This window comes from Schistocerca gregaria, chromosome 8, assembly GCF_023897955.1.
Source record: "Schistocerca gregaria isolate iqSchGreg1 chromosome 8, iqSchGreg1.2, whole genome shotgun sequence".
Lineage (NCBI taxonomy): Eukaryota > Metazoa > Arthropoda > Insecta > Orthoptera > Acrididae > Schistocerca > Schistocerca gregaria.
In genome coordinates, this window is record NC_064927.1 from 219,825,486 (window position 1) to 219,847,591 (window position 22,106).

General features: G+C 43.5%; 1 long non-coding RNA gene across 1 annotated transcript; it reads left to right on the forward strand.

Moving 5' to 3' along the window:
- Window positions 1-19,516: 19,516 nt before the first annotated feature.
- On the forward strand, window positions 19,517-21,863 carry LOC126284795 (uncharacterized). The gene is made up of 2 exons (XR_007551556.1): window positions 19,517-19,603; window positions 21,513-21,863. It is a non-coding gene; the product is annotated as an uncharacterized LOC126284795 (long non-coding RNA).
- The last annotated feature ends 243 nt before the right edge of the window (window positions 21,864-22,106 follow it).

Sequence of the window (22,106 nt, forward strand, 5' to 3'; positions counted from 1 at the left end):
GTGTGTGTGTGTGTGTGTGTGTAGTGTGTGTGTGTTAGGCAGACGCATGAAGGATGTTACATTAAAGAATGATAAACGCAAAAAAGTCTTTACTCAAATAGTGGTACCAAACAAAGACATTTTAATATTTTCAAAAGAGGTTGTCATAGGAAAGGTACTCTACATATTCTTCTTTAATGTCTCATGTTAGTATTTTTTGTGTAAAAAGTACCTCTGAACATAAAAGTTTCTAGTCATTATTGTTATAGTGCATCTGCATGTATTACTGCCGAAGGAAAAGAATCTTTGCACACATTCTACAAAAAACTTCTTACCAAAGAAAATATTATATCAATAGTTAGTGAATAAACCAGAAATTAATTTGCTAACATATTTCCCTATTTTTTTCTTATTTACAAAAACCCCATACATAGACTCCTCACAAACCTAACCACATTGGCAGTTCCTCTGCATATATTTATGTAGATTCATTCTAGCTGAAATGAAACACAGTTTAGAGAGATTTGATTTATTACCTTTTTATTATTTCAGCTAAAGTTGTAGCATTTGCACATACACTCCTGGAAATTGAAATAAGAACACCGTGAATTCATTGTCCCAGGAAAGGGAAACTTTATTGACAAATTCCTGGGGTCAGATACATCACATGATCACACTGACAGAACCACAGGCACATAGACACAGGCAACAGAGCATGCACAATGTCGGCACTAGTACAGTGTATATCCACCTTTTGCAGCAATGCAGGCTGCTATTCTCCCAAGGAGACGATCATAGAGATGCTGGATGTAGTCCTGTGGAACGGCTTGCCATGCCATTTCCACCTGGCACCTCAGTTGGACCAGCGTTCGTGCTGGACGTGCAGACCGTGTGAGACGACGCTTCATCCAGTCCCAAACATGCTCAATGGGGGACAGATCCGGAGATCTTGCTGGCCAGGGTAGTTGACTTACACCTTCTAGAGCACGTTGGGTGGCACGGGATACATGCGGACGTGCATTGTCCTGTTGGAACAGCAAGTTCCCTTGCCGGTCTAGGAATGGTACAATGATGGGTTCGATGACGGTTTGGATGTACCGTGCACTATTCAGTGTCCCCTCGACGATCACCAGAGGTGTACGGCCAGTGTAGGAGATCGCTCCCCAACCATGATGCTGTGTGTTGGCCCTGTGTGCCTCGGTCGTATGCAGCCCTGATTTTGGCGCTCACTTGCACGGCGCCAAACACGCATACGACCATCATTGGCACCAAGGCAGAAGCGACTCTCATCGCTGAAGACGACACGTCTCCATTCGTCCCTCCATTCACGCCTGTCGCGACACCACTGGAGGCGGGCTGCACGATGTTGGGGCGTGAGCGGAAGACGGCCTAACGGTGTGTGGGACAGTAGCCCAGCTTCATGGAGACGGTTGCGAATGGTCCTCGCCGATACCCCAGGAGCAACAGTGTCCCTAATTTGCTGGGAAGTGGCGGTGTGGTCCCCTAAGGCACTGCGTAGGATCCTACGGTCTTGCCGTGCATCCGTGCGTCGCTGCGGTCCGGTCCCAGGTCGACGGGCACGTGCACCTTCCGCCGACCACTGGCGACAACATCGATGTACTGTGGAGAACTCACGCCCCACGTGTTGAGCAATTCGGCGGTACGTCCACCCGGCCTCCCGCATGCCCACTATACGCCCTCGCTCAAAGTCCGTCAACTGCACATACGGTTCACGTCCACGCTGTCGCGGTATGGTACCAGTGTTAAAGACTGCGATGGAGCTCCGTATGCCACGGCAAACTGGCTGACACTGACGGCGGCGGTGCACAAATGCTGCGCAGCTAGCGCCATTCGACGGTCAACACCGCGGTTCCTGGTGTGTCCGCTGTGCCGTGCGTGTGATCATTGCTTGTACAGCCCTCTCGCAGTGTCCGGAGCAAGTATGGTGGGTCTGACACACCGGTGTCAATGTGTTCTTTTTTCCATTTCCAGGAGTGTACATGGATAAAGTATTATTATGGTAGACATGAATGGAAAAGATGGTGATCGTTTTATTTAAACGCTACGAATTTGTCAATTCGAAAGAAAACTGGTTATACAGGGTGTTACAAAAAGGTACGGCCAAACTTTCAGGAATCATTCCTCACACACAAAGAAAGAAAATATGTTATGTGGACATGTATCCGGAAACACTTACCTTCCATGTTAGAGCTTATTTTATTACTTCTCTTCAAATCACATTAATCATGGAATGGAAACACGCATCAACAGAACGTACCAGCGTGACTTCAAACACTTTGTCCTCCGTTAGCGAGGATACATGCTTCCACCCTCCGTCGCATGGAATCCCTGATGCGCTGATGCAGCCCTGGAGAATAGCGCATTGTATCACAGCCGTCCACAATACGAGCACGAAGAGTCTCTACTTTTGGTACGGGGGTTGCGTAGACAAGAGCTTTCAAACGCCCCCATAAATGAAAGTCAAGAGCGTTGAGGTCAGGAGAATGTGGAGGCCATGGAGTTGGTCCGCCTCTACCAATCCATCGGTCATCGAATCTGTTGTTGAGAAGCGTACGAACACTTCGACTGAAATGTGCAGGAGCTCCATCGTGCATGAACCACATGTTGTGTCGTATTTGTAAAGGCACATGTTCTAGCAGCACAGGTAGAGTATCCCGTATGAAATCATGATAACGTACTCCATTGAGCGTAGGTGGAAGAACATGGGGCCCAATTAAGACATTACCAACAATGCCTGCCCAAACGTTCACAGAAAATCTGTGTTGATGACGTGATTGCACAATTGCGTGCGGATTCTCGTCAGCCCACACATGTTGATTGTGAAAATTTACAATTTGATCACGTTGGAATGAAGCCTCATCCGTAAAGATAACATTTGCACTGAAATGAGGATTGACACTTTGTTGAATGAACCATTCGCAGAAGTGTGCCCGTGGAGGCCAATCAGCTGCTGATAGTGCCTGCACACGCTGTACATGGTACGGAAACAACTGGTTCTTCCGTAGCCATACAGTGACGTGGTCAACGTTACCTTGTACAGCAGCAACTTCTCTGACACTGACTGATAATATACTAGAAGAACTAGAAATACACACACACAAAAACAGCACCCCAGACTATATCCTTAACGAACAAACAGAATTGGCTAACACCCCTTTCCTGAAAAATTTCCAAAAATTACTTTCCAGCCTCCAAAGCAAATAATATTAATACACCTATCTGCAGATCAAGTAGCAACTTTATATGTTACTATAATTCTCATGGTGCCAAATGTAATAAAATAATACACTATTTTACCTATGCAGTTCTAAATATATAAAAAAACTTTACAATTAAATTAGCAATATCACATTTATAAAAAATAAAACAATCTCTCTGTACTAATGTAAAAGGCAATACAGTTTTGTAAAAGAATATATGATCCTTCCCAAACATAGGACATCATCGTCAAATGTAACGATATATCGTAGCATCTGTGACACTCATATGTTTGTAAGCTCTTTGTATTTATCAAAACATGTGGTGCGTGGTTGAAATGATCTCAGCGACCAATCTAAAGTGTACAGTGATAACTATTACGTGTGCAACAACGAGGATACAGTGGGAATGCATTTACATAGATTGGACGAACGTTGTGAACACAATCACTCGAAACCGACGTTTCACGTAAGTCACATGCAACGAAAATCTGTAACGCAACCGTCTGTGTGTGGCGTGTTTGTAATTATGTTTTATTTATATTTTAGGACAATTAATCTATAAAAACACACCAAATGTCAGAAAGAAAGCATGTAAACCGTCTGATGATGAATCGCAGCGATTCGAAACCGGTAACGGTTTCCTTTGAATAAAGGAACTCAAAGTAGATTTGTGGCTGGTTGTTGTCCTAACACCATCAACATTTGTTCTCTGACACTGGCATTAGGGTTATCGTCAACTGCACGAAGAATTGCCTCGTCCATTGCAGGTGTCCTCGTCGTTCTAGGTCTTCCCCAGTCGCGAGTCATAGACTGGAATGTTCCGTGCTCCCTACGACGCCGATCAATTGCTTCGAACGTCTTTCTGACGGGACACCTTCGTTCTGGAAATCTGTCTCGATACTAACGTACCGCCCCACGGCTATTGCCCCGTGCTAATCCATACATTAAATGGGCATCTGCCAACTCCGCATTTGTAAACATTGCACTGACTGCAAAACCACGTTCGTGATGAACACTAACCTGTTGATGGTACGTACTGATGTGCTTGATGCAAGTACTGTAGAGCAATGAGTCGCATGTCAACACAAGCACCGAAGTCAACATTACCTTCCTTCAATTGGGCCAACTGGCGGTGAATCGAGGAAGTACAGTACATACTGACGAAACTAAAATGAGCTCTAACATGGAAATTAAGCGTTTCCGGACACATGTCCAAATAACATCTTTTCTTTATTTGTGTGTGAGGAATGTTCCCTGAAAGTTTGGCCATACCTTTCTGCAACACTCTGTATGCCTCTATATCCCAAGCATCCCTGCTTAGCCATTTTACACATCCTGTCGATCTCATTTTTGACCTTTTTTCTGCTTCACTTACTGCATTTTTATATTTTCTCCTTTCATGAATTAAAACTCTACCATCTGGTGAGCAAGATGTATGAGACATACGATATACCCTCAGACTTCAAGAAGAATATAATAATTCCAATCCCAAAGCAAGCAGGTGTTGACAGATGTGAAAATTACCGAAATATCAGTTTAATAAGTCACGGCTGCAAAATGCTAACACGAATTTTTGACAGACGAATGGAAAAACTAGTAGAAGCCGACCTCGGGGAAGATCAGCTTCGATTCCGTAGAAATATTGGAAAACGTGAGGCAATACTGACTCTACTACTTATCTTAGAAAAAAGATTAAGGAAAGGCAAACCTACATTTCTAGCATTTGTAGACTTAGAGAAAGATTTTGACAATGTTGACTAGAGTACTCTCTTTCAAATTCTGAAGGTGGCACAGATAAAATACAGGGAGCGAAAGGCTATTTACAATTTGTACAGAAACTAGATGGCAGTGGTTCATGGTGTGGGTTCCTGTAGTCATGTCCCAGTTCATGAACCACGGGCAACGTATGAGTGGCCAAGTAAGTGGTCCCGACAGTCGGGATACCAGTTACTTCGGAATAAGGCTGGGCATCTCGGTCATATTCTGAGTCGTGGTCACCTTTGTGCTCATACGGCAAAGACTACCAAATCCACCGGTTAGTCCCTCAACCGTTAAGGGTAAAACTCAATGGGACTCGGGGCAAGTAAGGCTAGCAACCTGCTTCCCCAATACTTTAAATATGATGCTGGCAACAATCAGAGCAAAATGCCTCGGACCTTTAGAGGTGACGGAGTCCCACCTCTACCTGACAAACCAGGGACTCCTAAGATACGACTTGGCAAACTAATGGTAATGAGATGGGGAGCTATTAATATCAATGGGGGCTACTCTGGGAAGAAGGTAGAGCTGGCAGAAGCTGCAAGTAAGATGAGGCTGGACGTTTTAGCTGTTAGTGACATTCGGCTAAGGAGTGAGAAAGAAGAGGAAGTGGGAGAATACAAGGTCTACCTGTCAGGAGTCAAAGCAGGAATAGCACAATGGGGTGTAGGGCTTTATATCAGGAAAGAAATGGAACCCAGCGTAGTTGCAGTAAGGTATGTAAACGAACGACTGATGCGGATAGATTTGACAGTGTCTAGCAAGAAAATTAGGATTTGTCAGTATATTCGCAGTGTGAAGGGACAGATCAAGATAAGATGGATAGTTTTTATGAGGCACTCAGTGATGTAGTTGTTAGAGTAAAGGACAAGGACAGTGTTCTGCTCATGGGTGATTTTAATGCCAGGATTGGAAATCGAACAGAAGGGTATGAAAAGGTTATGGGTAAATTTGGAGAGGATACGGAGGCCAACAGGAACGGGAAACAACTCTTGGATTTCTGTGCCAGTATGGGTTCAGTAATCACAAACTCCTTTTTCAAACATAAGAACATTCACCGGTATACTTGGGAAGGCAGAGGAACCAGATCTGTCATTGACTATACACTCCTGGAAATGGAAAAAAGAACACATTGACACCGGTGTGTCAGACCCACCATACTTGCTCCGGACACTGCGAGAGGGCTGTACAAGCAATGATCACACGCACGGCACAGCGGACACACCAGGAACCGCGGTGTTGGCCGTCGAATGGCGCTAGCTGCGCAGCATTTGTGCACTGCCGCCGTCAGTGTCAGCCAGTTTGCCGTGGCATACGGAGCTCCATCGCAGTCTTTAACACTGGTAGCATGCCGCGACAGCGTGGACGTGAACCGTATGTGCAGTTGACGGACTTTGAGCGAGGGCGTATAGTGGGCATGCGGGAGGCCGGGTGGACGTACCGCCGAATTGCTCAACACGTGGGGCGTGAGTTCTCCACAGTACATCGATGTTGTCGCCAGTGGTCGGCGGAAGGTGCACGTGCCCGTCGACCTGGGACCGCACCGCAGCGACGCACGGATGCACGCCAAGACCGTAGGATCCTACGCAGTGCCGTAGGGGACCGCACCGCCACTTCCCAGCAAATTAGGGACACTGTTGCTCCTGGGGTATCGGCGAGGACCATTCGCAACCGTCTCCATGAAGCTGGGCTACGGTCCCACACACCGTTAGGCCGTCTTCCTCTCACGCCCCAACATCGTGCAGCCCGCCTCCAGTGGTGTCGCGACAGGCGTGAATGGAGGGACGAATGGAGACGTGTCGTCTTCAGCGATGAGAGTCGCTTCTGCCTTGGTGCCAATGATGGTCGTATGCGTGTTTGGCGCCGTGCAGGTGAGCGCCACAATCAGGACTGCATACGACCGAGGCACACAGGGCCAACACCCGGCATCATGGTGTGGGGAGCGATCTCCTACACTGGCCGTACACGTCTGGTGATCGTCGAGGGGACACTGAATAGTGCACGGTACATCCAAACCGTCATCGAACCCATCGTTCTACCATTCCTAGACCGGCAAGGGAACTTGCTGTTCCAACAGGACAATGCACGTCTGCATGTATCCCGTGCTACCCAACGTGCTCTAGAAGGTGTAAGTCAACTACCCTAGCCAGCAAGATCTCCGGATCTGTCCCCCATTGAGCATGTTTGGGACTGGATGAAGCGTCATCTCACACGGTCTGCACGTCCAGCACGAACGCTGGTCCAACTGAGGCGCCAGGGGGAAATGGCACGGCAAGCCGTTCCACAGGACTACATCCAGCATCTCTACGATCGTCTCCATGGAATAATAGCAGCCTGCATTGCTGCGAAAGGTGGATATACACTGTACTAGTGCCGACATTGTGCATGCTCTGTTGCCTGTGTCTATGTGCCTGTGGTTCTGTCAGTGTGATCATGTGATGTATCTGACCCCAGGAATGTGTCAATAAAGTTTCCCCTTCCTGGGACAATGAATTCACGGTGTTCTTATTTCAATTTCCAGGAGTGTATAATAACAGATCAGGAATTCAGGAAGGCTGTGAGGGACACACGTGTATTCAGGGGATTCTTTGATGACACTGATCATTATTTAATCTGCAGTGAAATTGGGATTGTGAGGCCGAAAGTGCAGGAGGTCAGCTCTATATGTAGGAGGATAAGAGTGGAGAAACTTCAGGATAAGGAAATCAGGCACAAGTACATAACAGCGATCTCAGAAAGGTACCAGTTAGTTGAATGTAGTCAAATACAGTCATTGGAAAAGGAATGGACAAGGTACAGGGACACAGTACTAGAAGTGGCTAAAGAATGTCTTGGAACAGTAGTGTGTAAAAGTAGGATGAAGCAAACAGCTTGGTGGAATGACACAGTCAAAGAAGCCTGTAAAAGGAAAAGAAGGCGTATCAAAAATGGCTACATACTAGAACTCAGATAGACAAAGAAAGTTATGTCGAAGAAAGAAACAAAGCCAGGAAACAGGTTGGAGACTATGGGTCAAGCTGCTGGAAAACCATTTTAGAGATGCTTAGCAGTCTTCGAAAGGGAGTTAAGAAGGAAATGGCAAGTATTTTGGACAGGTCAGTGAATCCTGGTGAATCCTGTGGATGCCTTGGGCAGATGGAGGGAATATTTTGAAGAGTTGCTCAATGTAGGTGAAAATACGATCAGTAATGTTTCAGATTTCGAGGTAGAATGGGATAGGAATGATGATGGAAATAGGATCACATTTGAGGAAGTGGTCAATAGATTGCAGTGCAATAAAGCAGCTGGGGTGGATGAAATTAAGTCGGAACTCATCAAATACAGTGGAACGTCAGGTCTTAAATGGCTACACAGGATAATTGAAATGGCCTGGGAGTCGGGACAGGTTCCATCAGACTGGACAAAAGCAGTAATCACACCAATCTTTAAATATGGGAACAGAAAAGATTGTAACAACTACAGAGGTATCTCTTTAATCAGCGCTGTGGGTAAAATCTTCTCAGATATTGTTGAAAGGAAAGTGCGAGTATTAGTTGAGGACCAATTGGATGAAAATCAGTGTGGGTTTAGGCCTCTTAGAGGTTGTCAGGGCCAGATCTTTAGCTTACGGCAAATAATGGAGAAGTGTTATGAGTGGAACAGGAAATTGTATCTATGCTTTATAGATCTAGAAAAGGCATATGACTGGGTTCCTAGGAGGAAGTTATTGTCTGTTCTAAGAGATTATGGAATAGGAGGCAAACTTTTGCAAGCAATTAAAGGTCTTTACATGGATAGTCAGGCAGCAGTTAGGGTTGACGGTAAATTGAGTTCATGGTTCAGAGTAGTTTCAGGGGTAAGACAAGGCTGCAACCTGTCTCCACTGTTGCTCATATTATTTATGGATCATATGTTGAAAACAGTAGACTGGCTGGGTGAGATTAAGATATGTGAACACAAAATAAGCAGCCTTGCATATGCGGACGACTTAGTTGTGATGGCAGATTCGATTGAAAGTTTGCAAAGTAATATTTCAGTGCTAGATCAGAAATGTAAGGACTATGATATGAAGATTAGCATCTCCAAAACGAAAGTAATGTCAGTGGGAAAGAAATATAAACGGATTGAGTGCCAAATAGGAGGAACAAAGTTAGAACAGGTAGACGGTTTCAAGTACTTAGGATGCATATTCTCAGAGGATGGCAACATAGTGAAAGAACTGGAAGCGAGGTGCAGCAAAGCCAATGCAGTGAGCGCGCAGCTACGATCTACTCTCTTCTGCAAGAAGGAAGTCAGTACCAAGACTAAGTTATCTGTGCACCGTTCAATCTTTCGACCAACTTTGTTGTATGGGAGCGAAAGCAAGGTGGATTCAGGTTACTTTATCAACAAGGTTGAGGTTACGGATATGAAAGTAGCTAGGATGATTTAGGTACTAGTAGATGGGAACAATGGCAGGAGAGTGTCCACAATGAGGAAATCAAAGAAAAACTGGGAATGAACTCTATAGATGTAGCAGTCAAGATGAACAGGCTTAGATGGTGGGGTCATGTTACACGCATGGGAGAAGCAAGGTTACCCAAGAGACTCATGGGTTCCGCAGTAGAGGGTAGGAGGAGTCGGGCAGACCAAGGAGAAGGTACCTGGACTCGGTTAAGAATGATTTTGAAGTAATAGGTTTAACATCAGAAGAGGCACCAATGTTAGCACTGAATGGGGGATCATGGAGGAATTTTATAAGGGGGCTATGCTCCAGGTTGAACGCTGAAAGGCATAATCAGTCTTAAATGATGATGATGATGATGATGACTAGATGGCAGTTATAAGAATCGAGGGACATGAAAGGGAAGCAGTGGTTGGGAAGGTAGTGAGACAGGGTTGTAGCCTCTCCCCGATGTTATTCAATCTGTATATTGAGCAAGCAGTGAAGGAAACAAAAGAAAAATTTAGAGTAGGTATTAAAATCCATGGAGAAGAAATAAAAACTTTGAGGTTCGCCGATGACATTGTAATTCTGTCAGAGACAGCAAAGCCCTTCGAAGAGCAGTTGAACGGAATGGATAGTGCCTTGAAAGGAGGATATAAGATGAACATCAACAAAAGCAAAACGAGGATAATGGAACGTAGTCAAATTAAATCGGCTGATGTGGAGGGAATTAGGTTAGAAAATGAGACACTCAAAATAGCAAAGGAGTTTTGCTATTTGGGGAGAAAAATAACTGATGATGGCCGAAGTAGAGAGGATATAAAAATGTAGACTGGCAATGGCAAGGTAAGCGTTTCTGAAGAAGAGAAATTTGTTCACGTCGAGTATAGATTTAAGTGTCAGGAAGTCATTTCTGAACGTATTTGTATGGAGTGTAGCCATGTATGGAAGTGAAACATGAACGATAACTAGTTTTGACAAGAAAAGAATAGAAGCTTTCGAAATGTGGTGCTACAGAAGAATGCTGAAGATTAGGTGGGTAGATCACATAACTAATGAGAAAGTATTGAATAGGATTGGGGAGAAGAAAAGTTTGTGGCACAACTTGACCAGAAGAAGGGATCGGTTGGTAGGACATGTTCTGAGGCATCAAGGGATCACCAATTTAGTATTAGAGAGCAGCGTGGAGGGTAAAAATCTTAGAGGGAGACCAAGAGGTGACTACACTAAGAAGATTCAGAAGGATGTAGGTTGCAGTAGGTACTGGGAGATGAAGAAGCTTGCACAAGATAGAGTAGCATGGAGAGCTGCATCAAACCAGTCTCAGGACTGAAGACCACAACAACAACAACCTCATAATCGCGTAATACAACCTAAGAGCAGCGATTATCGAAAGTCATCGCTCTGGGCGTTCGCCGACTGAAACAGATTTGTCAGGTATCCTATATCAGTTGTTTACGATATTGTGGCCAAGTATAATGCTTATGAGAAGTCTGGAGAAGGTTCCGCTAATAATAAAAAAAAAAGTGGTACAAATGGCTCTAAGCACTATGGGACTTAATATTCGAGGTCATCAGTCCCCTAGACTTAGAACTACTTAAACCTAACTAACGACATCACTCACATCCATGTACGAGCCTGGATTCGAAGCTGCGACCGTAGCAGCAGCGCGGTTCCAGTCTGAAGCGCCTAGATCCTTTCGCCCACAGAGGCCGGCTTCCGCTAATCTGGCAAGGAAATCCCATCCGAGGAAATGCGTGTCACAAACTGCGGCAGTCATCGAAAATGCTAAGGCACTGATTTCGGAGGACCCGGGGCAATCACTGATGAAATTAACGTCAACATTGAATGTCACAGAGAACAATGCGTCGGATGGCAGGGGAGATACGAGCCATTTCGTCCAAAACTGGCTTTCGGATAACGTTGACATGTTCTGGTCTAAGGAATTCTGGCCCCCGAATAGCCCGGGTTTGAAGCCCCTCGACTACTAAATTTGGAGCGTAGTCGAAAGAGTTGCCAGTAAGACGAAGCACCCTAATTTCGCATCTTTACGCATCGCTGTCGAAGCAGCATTCGCGAATATGGGCAGCGCTGCTTTGAGTGCGATCGCTTCTGGACGAGATTGGACGCGGTCATTGCAGCTGAAAGGGGTTACTCTTGAAAGCTATCACTTGTTATATGTAAAAGGTTTTTCATTTTCATTTGAATTTTGTTTTAGTAAATTTGTTTTTAAAAAAGAAGTTTCATTTGCCCGGATGTAAGCGACGCACCCTGTATTCGCCAACGTGCGGCTGCACATACGAGAATAATGAGCCACTGCATCATCAGTGGTTCGTTGCGCACTGTTAGATAGATAATAATCAATGTAACACATATAATGAGCAGTGAGGAAGATGGAATGATGAATAATACATACATTCGAATGTGAAAGTCTTGCTGTTCTTTTCACTCTATCTGGAGGAGGTGATTGATCCCTGTTGGCCGTTGGTGGCGCTTGATGGTGATCGACCGACTTACGAACATTGATCAACAACTGCTGAGACGTATTTTTTCACATATATTTATAACTCCATTTCAGTGTTTCATGATCCTTTTCAAAGTACACCCCCCATCCCACTACTTGAATGTACTTTTTGTAGCGTCTCTGCCAGCCCTCGAACACATGGTGTAGGTCACTCTTTCTCAGGTCCTTGAAATCGCCTCACTTTTCCTGAGCATTCCTTCAGAGTTCTTAAATCAAATGCCCCGCAAACCTGCCGTTACTTATGGGAACAAAAATGTCATAAGTTGCTAGATCGGGGCTATAAGGTGGATACGGTACACAGGTGGTGTTGAATTGGCCAGAAACTAAATGACTTTATTTGCAACGTGAGGCCGTGCATTGTCACGAGGAAGTAGGCGTACATTTCGAGAAACTTCTGGCCGTTTCCTTACAATGTGCTTGTTTAATGTATCCAATACTGATGTACAGTGTGCTGCTGTAACAGCAGTGTGAACTGCATACTGGTAAATCATTCTATGGCAGTTAAAAAAATGTGATCACCATTATCTTCTCCGCAGATGAAAGAACTATTGTCCTTTTTTGGTGTTCGAGAACCTGGCGATTTCCACACTGTGCTCGCTCATTTTCCTTCCGGATCATAATAATGTAGCCACGACTCGTCACTGGTGATAATCGAATCCAGAAACACATTAACCTTATCACAAAGAGACGCGGCACCTCACTGAATGTCTCCATTCGCGCAGCCTTTTGTTCGGGAGTCAATAGGCGTCGCTTCCGACAGGCATAAACACGGGTTATATGGAGAGGATCTTGCATAATCATAATACCATTGCCACATGAATTCTCAACACTTCACAGAGATTACGTAATGTTATCCTCCGATCCTCACGGACAATCCAAACAGCTGTGTTGATGTCGATTTCAGTCTCAGCAGAAGCCGAAACACCAGGCCCTACGTGCTTAACACAGACGAGTCTTTAAAGAAGTCCTTGAACCACCCAAGCACTGTTGCACTAGATAATGCATCTTCACTATACACTTGCTGCAACTTTAGGAAGTTTCATTGGTTGTATCATTTAAACAACACAGAATTTTATTGCACCGTACTCTTCCTTTTGCATCACCTCCATTGTTTGGTATGCGAAATGCAAAGAGCGCCTAAATAAAAATAATTGCCAACCTACTGATACGAGATTGCTGCTGCCTATGGACATCATACACAAAAACCCGCTCTTTTCAAATTTTCGTGGCACAAATAGGAACCTATCATGGAAGCTACAGGAAAACATCATTCTCAGTCTCTGTTAACCAGCCCTCGTTCACTGCATGGAGGAAGAGTCCATTTTATGATAGGGGCACCCATACCGCTAAGAGTGTTGGTGGTGGGGAGAGGGGGGGGGGGGGAAGGAACCTGCAACAATAGCACATCTCCCCTCTTCGGGCTAGAGGAATAGGGGAGAGGAGACCGCCATTTTGTAGGTCAGAAATTATGGTAATTAAGATTAGTCTCGAAGCATCTGGTCAAAAATTAGACTTGCATAAACATAAGAGCCTACATATGTAGTTTATTTAAGTAAACATAACAAGTGAGCAATTTTTGCATAAAGTTGATAGGCCAAGTGACTGGTTTGTTTGCATAAGGAGCGGAACCGGCTCTGCTATGCTACTTCAGTCTAATTCATTGGTCCTAGAACATTAAATTTGGAGGAAACTTTCATTATGTACCTTAGACACCATTCAAAATTCAACTCCAAGGAGGGTTATATATGGTATGAACTGCATAATTAAAATTTCAGTCTACAGTTGGCGCCGCGCAAATTTATCGACAATAAGGGTAGCATTAGGTTCACTCAAACGAAAATAATTTACGTAGCAACGGACGCAGACAGCGAGTCGTAACGAAACAAGAAAAGCCAATCTCCAACGTACTAATCAACATTATTCACAAAGACTTGTTATCAAACGTCTAACATAGAAACTGATAGTTAAATACACTAGTGAAGTGAAGTTGATGATGATACTGTGTGTGTTTTTGTCCGATTGGCATCCTGTAACTTCTAAAGAATCTCCTTCCTTGTGATCAGAAGACTTCAGGCATCAGATACAGAGACAGGGAGAGAAGCAGATGGCGGTGTAGACCTCTTAACGTCCACGTTTCTGAAGTAAACCGCTTTCAGCTACATGTGAACGTATACAGGAATATAGCTGGTTTTGTGACTTCCCATCACATCGTCAGTTGTACATCCACAAGATAATAAACGTACAATCAACATTATGACAAAAATATGCTCATTCCAATGATGCATTCTCTATGACAACCAATACAACATACTCACGCATCAGTGAAAACACTTAAACCCTGGTACGGGAAGGAGTGAGACTCAAACTTGTCAAAACAGAATAATGTTACCCGCAACAAGCAGAGCGTCATAGTTCCCACTAAACAGTTGAAAAACTGGCATGTTAAAAGTGCGTTTACCTGCAGTTAAAGGGCAAAATAAGAAAGAAAGGAAAGGTAAAAGCCTCAGCTAGCAACACTGAAAAGCAATGGTTAAGAAAACTCACTTCATACTATGAAGCGGCGGACAGTAACACTCCAAGCGCCTCACCTCTAATCATAGTGCTCCTTTTTGTCACTGAGAGCACTACTGCCACCATACACGTAGCGGCGAAAATTACAAACATTTTCGCTCGTATCCAATATCTTGTGGATGATAGAGGCCCCTGTTACACATTATCACCACTTAAACTATAAAATACTTCCGGTTGTGTTCCTGTAAAAGTTCACATACAACTGAAAGTGGTTTAACTAAGGTACAAGAATTACATCACCTGTGTTTTCCCTCAACAGAAAACTATTTGTCACTTAACGTCTGATGTTGCCGATGATAACGCAACTACAGCTGAGTTACTAAACATGGTGCTCCGTAATTCATTCATCAAAGAAGACAAAGTAAATATTCCAGAATTCAAACCAAGGACAACTGCAAACACGAGAAACTTAGAAGTCGATATCCTCGGTATAATGAACCAATTTAAAGCAAATAAAGACAAGTCTTGCAGTCGACTTGTATACCAATTACGTCCTTTTCACAATATGCTGTAATAATAGCTCCATACGTAGCAAACATATACAACCACTCGCTCAACGAAATATCTATGAAACTTTCCTGGCAGATTAAAACTGTGTGCGCGACCGAGACTCGAACTCGGGACCTTTGCCTTACGCGGGCAAGTGCTCTATCATCTGAGCTACCGAAGCACGGCTCACGCCCGGTCTCACAGCTTTACTTCTGCCAGTATCTCCTACCTTCCAAACTTTACAGAAGCTCTCCTGAAAAGGTCCCGAGTTCGAGTCTCGGTCGGGCACACAGTTTTAATCCGCCAGTAAAGTTCCATATCAGCGCACACTCCGCTGCAGAGTGAAAATCTCATTCTGGAAACATCCCCCAGGCTGTGGCTAAGCCATGTCTGCGCAGTATCCTTTCTTTCAGGAGTGCTAGTTCTGCAAGGTTCACAGGAGAGCTTCTGTAAAGTTTGGAAGTTAGGAGACGAGATGCTGGCAGAAGTAAAGCTGTGAGACCGGGCGTGAGTCATGCTTCGGTAGCTCAGATGGTAGAGCACTTGCCCGCGGAAGGCAAAGGTCCCGAGTTCGAGTCTCGGTCGGGCACACAGTTTTCATCTGTCAGGAAGTTTCATACAGTAGTATTGTTGGACGTATACTGTTTATCTCGAGGAAAAAATTCTGTTGACAAGTAGCCAGTTTGGATTTAGAAAATATCGTTCTAGTGAAACACAACAAACTCTTTATTCTCACCAAGTAATGAGTGCTATCGGCAGGGGATCGCAAATTGATTCCATATTTCCAGATTCCCAGAAAGCATTTGACACCGTTCTTCACGTCCGCCCCCGGTAGCTGAGTGCTGCCGCCACGGTACCTCCGAGTATTCTGTCAGAGGGTTAGCTACCGTCTTCAATAAATAAATAAAAACTGAGTGAACTGATCAACGAAAAACCTGAACGGGTATCATCGGAAGTTCGCCCTGAACAAATTCAACGAACAATATAGAGCAAAAATGATATTTGAAAGAAAAAAAGTGGTCAGCGCGACAGAATGTCAATCATAAGGACCCGGATTCGATTCCCGGCTGGGTCAGAGATTTTCTCCGCTCAGAGACTGGGTGTTGTGTTGTCCTAATCACCATCAGTTCATCCCCATCGACACGCAAATCGCCGAAGTTCCGTCAACGAAAGACTTGCACCCGGTGAAGGGTCTGCCCGACGGGAAATCCTAGTCACACAACAATTACATTTTACCATTCTTCACAAGCAGCTTTTAATCAAACTGCGTGTCTGTGGAGTATCAGTCGTCTTACTTCGTGATGTCCTGTTAGAAAGGTTACAGTTCGTAGTAACTGACGGGAAGCCGTCGACTAAAACAGAAGTGATATCTAGCGTTCCCTAAGTAAATGTCGGAGACCTTCTTCCGTTCTTAATCTATATAAACTGTTTAGGAGACAGTCTGGGCAGCCCTCTCAGATTGTTACAGATGAGGTTGTCATTTATTGCATAGTGAAAGCATGAAAAGATAAAAACCAATTACGCAATGATTTTGACAAGATACTTCTAGATTGCGAAAAAAGAGAATTGACCATAAATAATGAAACCTGTGAGATCGTCTACATGAATAGTATAAGGAATCCCTTAAATTTAGGTCACACGGTAAATCGCACAAATCTAAAGGCTGTCAGTTCATCTAAATACCTGATGATTACAATTACGAATAATTTAAACTGGAACGACCATACAAAAAATATTGTGGAAAAGGTGAAGCAAAAACTGCGTTTTGTTGGCGGGACACTTAGAAATGCGACAGGTGTACTAAACAGCTTCACCATACATACACAGTTGCATACATATACAAAAACAGTCTGTCTTCTTCAGGAGTATTGTTGCGCGGTATGGAATCCCTATGAGATAAGATCATCGAAAAAGTTGAAAGAAAGAGCAGCTCGTTTTGTATTTTCACGAAATAGGGTAGAGAGTGTCATGGATATTAACACGAGTTGGAGTGTTTATCACGATAAAAAAGAAGACGTGTTACGTTGACGAGATCTTTTTCCGAAATTTCAAACACCGACTTTCTCCTCCGAATACGAAAATGTTTTGTTGACGCTTACCTACGTAGGGAGAAACGATCGTCGTAATAAAGTGAGAGAGATCGAAGCTCGCACGGAAATAGTATGAGTTTGTTTTTCCCACGCGGTGTTCGGGAGTGTAACGGAAGAGAAATAGTCTGGAGATGGTTCGATAAACCCATCACTAGGCACTTCAGTGTAAATTGAAGAGTAGCCTTGAAGATAAATTCTCAAACACAATGCGATGTCTGAAAAACTAGCTGTTCTTAAAACGGAGCATACATCTTCAATTATTTAAAGAACTGTGGTGTCGGAGGAAATGGAGGGGGTGGGGAGGGGAGCTACTGGCAATTTCTAAACAAATATGGGCTCCTTTTTCCTATTTTCTCTTCATGATTCATGATATATACTATTTACTCCAGCAGCCAGCACCCATGAAAAGAGCGACGGTTCGTATACGTCCTTCCTTAACTTCCTTCGAATTCACGAGCCTGCATTTATGATGAGCAATCTCGTTTCTGCCAATATTCGTTTACCATTTATCAGCTCAATGTGTACTTTAAAGTCCTGCTAGAAAGATTTTAAGGTTACAGTGACTTGAATACTTGTAAATAATCAAATCTCTTTTTTTTTTAATTTATTGTGAAACGGCCAGCCTAATACCATCCGCTGTAGTATACTTTCTACGTTTCTCAAGGGTAGTAACGCAACAGTTGCTACTAAAAACAACTGCGATGTATAGCCAAGTGAATTAGACGTTCTCAAATGCCTGAATGGCTTTTCTAAGCTTAAATCCGGTAATTCTGATCTTTCCGACTCTTATCAATCAGGAATTCCAACAACTGTTAAAGAGTGAAATATTGAGGGTGGAAATGGAAGCAAATCCGTGTCAGACAATGGAAGAACTTTAAAACACTTTCGACCATGCAAGAATATTCGCAGCAGATCGATAAAGACAAACAATGCTAACCGATCCACACGTGCAACTCATTGCAATACAGAAGCGTTTTTTGATCGCTTGATCATTTCACTCCACATGAAAAATGAATCCTCTATGGTAATCCAAAACGCAATAGGTACTGTCTCTCTCCGAATGAATCGTCACGAAGCACAGCTAAGCTATGCTTACATCCCAAAACGGCGCTTTTGTATGTTTGGTGGAGTATTCTCGGGTTCGTTCATTTTGGGATGCTGAAACCTGGACAAACTGTAAATGCAGACCTTTACTATGTTTTGTGGTTGGCAGGAGAGCCAGCACCGTGTTACTAGAGGAGGCCGAAAGGCACACGCAGGCTGGCGTGAGGTCTGGAACAGGACAAGGAAATTAGAATTTAGAAACAACGGTCGTAGCTGGTGGAATACTTACCTTTAATCCATTAATGATGTACGTTGCTCTTGACGGTACATAGTTCACAATATCAATAGTAACTGATAATGGCGCCTTGCTAGGTCGTAGCAAATGACGTAGCTGAAGGCTAAGCTGTGAACCATCGCTAGCAAAGTCGGCTGTACAACTGGGGCGAGTGCTAGGAAGTCTCTCTAGACCTGCCGTGTGGCGGCGCTCGGTCTGCAATCACTGATAGTGGCGACACGCGGGTCCGACGTATACTACCGGACCACGGCCGATTTAAAGGTTACCACCTAGCAAGTGTGGTGTCTGGCGGTGACACCACACTATCAATGACTGGATTTAGTAAACATAGCTTTAACTGAAAATTGACCAGCGATTGTCAACGGAAAAATCGTTATTCTGCAACACTACAACGTAGTACCGCAGTGCGGAAGACGAACGCCGAAAAAGAAAATCATTACACTGGAGTTGGACGTATGACCCCACCAACCATATTCGCCCGATACTGCGCCTTCGGTTTTCCATTTTTTTCGAAGGGTACAACATTTTCTAAGTAGCAAAAAATGTGAAAATGAGGATTATGTACTAAACGCCATGTCCAGATATTTTGTTCAAAAACTACTTGATTTATATCGATCTGACATTGTAATTTCCATACTAATGGCGTAAGGTTGTTGGTAACGAGGCTACTTACGTCATGAATTAAAAATGAAGACAATTTATTTGTTTGAATTTAATGTAAAAATACATTACTATCCGGTCCCCTAAACGTAAAATATTTTCTCGTCTGATTATGGTTTCGATATCAATCTGTACCGTGATAATGATGAACACATTGGACCTATCTGACAGCAAACCAAGAACATTCAAGTTAATAACGCAACTTTAATAGTATTTTTCGGTAACAAAACAAGAATTTAACATAATCAAAGAAATATTCGGCAAAGTAGTTCACAGAATGCCACATGCCACCACACGAAACCTATTTGTACGATCTGTAGACGAAACACAATGGCCATTGTATGTCACAGTCGGTGCTTTTGTGCAGTAGCCCTTTCCGGCACCTTACAAAATGTGTTTTTGGTTGACGCAGACAGCTGTAAGAGCAAGCCTCACGCGACATTTCGGCTCTCTTCCGCTTCGAGGAGCACGCAGCAAATCCTTTATAAGGCCCAGGGAGACATCAGAGCTCCATCAGTCGTCATGACAGCTTGCAAGTCTCTCCTGCTCCTCTGTATAGTTCTAGCGGTAAGTTCGACTACGCTTCGTTCTTTCATTCACATAGGCAAGTGCAACTGGCTCAGAACAACATCAACACCTATCAATCAAAGTATGGCCATATGAGGTATCAAATGAAACGTGTGACTGGAAAGAAGATTTCTTAGTTGGGAAGACAGAGTATGTCATCTTGGAAGAGGAGTCGTTGACAGATGTAAAAGTAACCTCAGACGTACAGGAGGAAAGTTTATTGCGACGCTTGGTGTTCATATTACATCTTAATGACCAGGCAGACATATTAACATTAACTTCATATTTTTGGAGCTAATACAGTTGTAAGTAATGAAATATCAGTGGGATCGAAAAGTAATGTCGTACTTCTACATTAAATTCCAACACATGTATTGTTAACAAGTTTTTTTTTTTTTTAATTTTTGATCAGTGGTCAGCCTAAACAGCTGTAAGACTGGCAATGTCCTCAAAACGTTTAGGAAACTGTCCTTGTAATTGTTTCAGGGTCACAACGAATTCTTCAAACATCGCGTATTCCTTAACTACAGTGAGTTTAGTGAACTGAATTGTGTTCGCGAATTGGCCTGTGTTCGTCAGAATATCTCCCTTCTACAGCGCGATTTTCATTTTAAATGCTTCCTCGTCAGATCAGAAAGTACTTGTTTCTTATCTTGCAGTATCTTACTATGGGCAGAGTGCAGTCCACTTAAAACGCGAGGTCTGCCATCCATTCCAGATCTAATTTTCTTTCCTGTTCTTATTTTCCCTTCATAAATTCAATAATAGCGAGTTTTAAATCCAAAAATTGTTCCAGGCATGCCTCTTGACTAAATCAAGTATTTTGCAGTAACATACAAAGTATCCATACTCTTCGTTCAGCTCCCTTGAAAACTTGCAACTGAGAGTTGAATAACGCGTGCGACTTAAGAAACTTTGATATTCGTACCATTAATTTCTCCACGTGTTCCACAACTCCAAATTTAGCACAAAGTGCTTCTGCATGTACATAACAATGAATCATGTCTGCCTACCTTGCCAATTTTGTGCTCTTTCACTGTCAATTAAATCTTTAATTCTTTCTGAATGGTATTGTGATGTCGTTTCATAGCAAATTCGCAATACACTGTGCTCAGAAGATTGTTCATTCCATACAACACGCCCTGTAATTTTTCCTCACTTTCAGGGAGGATACCAATATCATTAGTGAACCCTATCATTGATATCCTTTCATCTTGGAGCTTAATCCCTTTCCTCAAACCTTCTTTTATTTCGAGCATTTATTTTGATTACTGCTCGAATGTTTTCGATCCCTAACAGGTCGGATTGAGGGAGGACATAGAAGCAATTCAGAGGCGGGCTGCTAGATTTGTTAGTAGTAGGTTTGATCATCACCCGAGTGTTACGGAAATGCTTCAGGAACTCGGGTGAGAGTCTCTGGAGGAAAGGAGGCGTCCTTTTCGTGAATCGCTACTGAGGAAATTTAGAGAACCAGCATTTGAGGCTGACTGCAGTACAATTTTACTGCCGCCAACTTACATTTCGCGGAAAGACCACAAAGATAAGATTGTTAATTTTTCTGTTATTTATGTTTTGGAAACGAAATAATACAATAATTCGTTTGTAATTAATGTTGTTACGCATATATATTGCTAATAAATATGTTTGGGTTTCATAATCAGTGTTTCTCTAGTACTCACTGTGAATCTTCTCACTGTCCGAATACTTTTGCGACTGAGTGTAGTGTGTATTACTCGTCATTTCCTTTGGCTTACACCTATTGTCCTGAAAACCTCAAACATCTTGTAGCATTTGCACTGTCGAACGCTTTTTCTAGGTAGACATACGATCGTGTTTGGATTTTTCTCAAGACGTGCTGATTGAAAAATGAGCGCTGGTTCCAATAGCTACTTGTCGCACTTGTCTGCAGGCTGTGGCCGCCATGGCGCAGCAGTCTGCTGACGCGCCACCACCAGCGGTCCCTGGAGGGGATGTCGCCAGCAACCAGGAGCCGGTGCAGCCAGTAACGGGCGACGAGGCATCCGGGGACCAGGCGCTGCAAGACCGCTGGGGAATATCCGTGCACTTCCACAGCGGCTGAGCGAATTGCTGGCAGCACCAAGAAACACATATCTCTACCTTATTTTAAAGTTTTCAGTGTATTCCACACTTCAGACTTTTAACACTATTCCTGTTTCCAAATCAAGAGCGACCTTTCCCTTTTTTCAAATCTATAAAAGAACATTACAAAAAATAAATAAATTTTAGTACTCAAAAAGCACTACTGATTTCGTTTGTTTACTGAATGTTTTGCCTGTTTAGCTGTCATCGCATATCCCTAAGCATTCACTGATTGGAATGTTAACGTTACAGCATCCAGCACCAGTCTGACATTTTTCAGTATTTATGGGGATGGTCATCACATAAAGGGTATTAAATGATTAAACGTTCATCCTATTTGAAAACGGTATCCTTCATGATCAGTGTAAGGTGCGACAGTTACTGGCACGAATACATTCTTGCT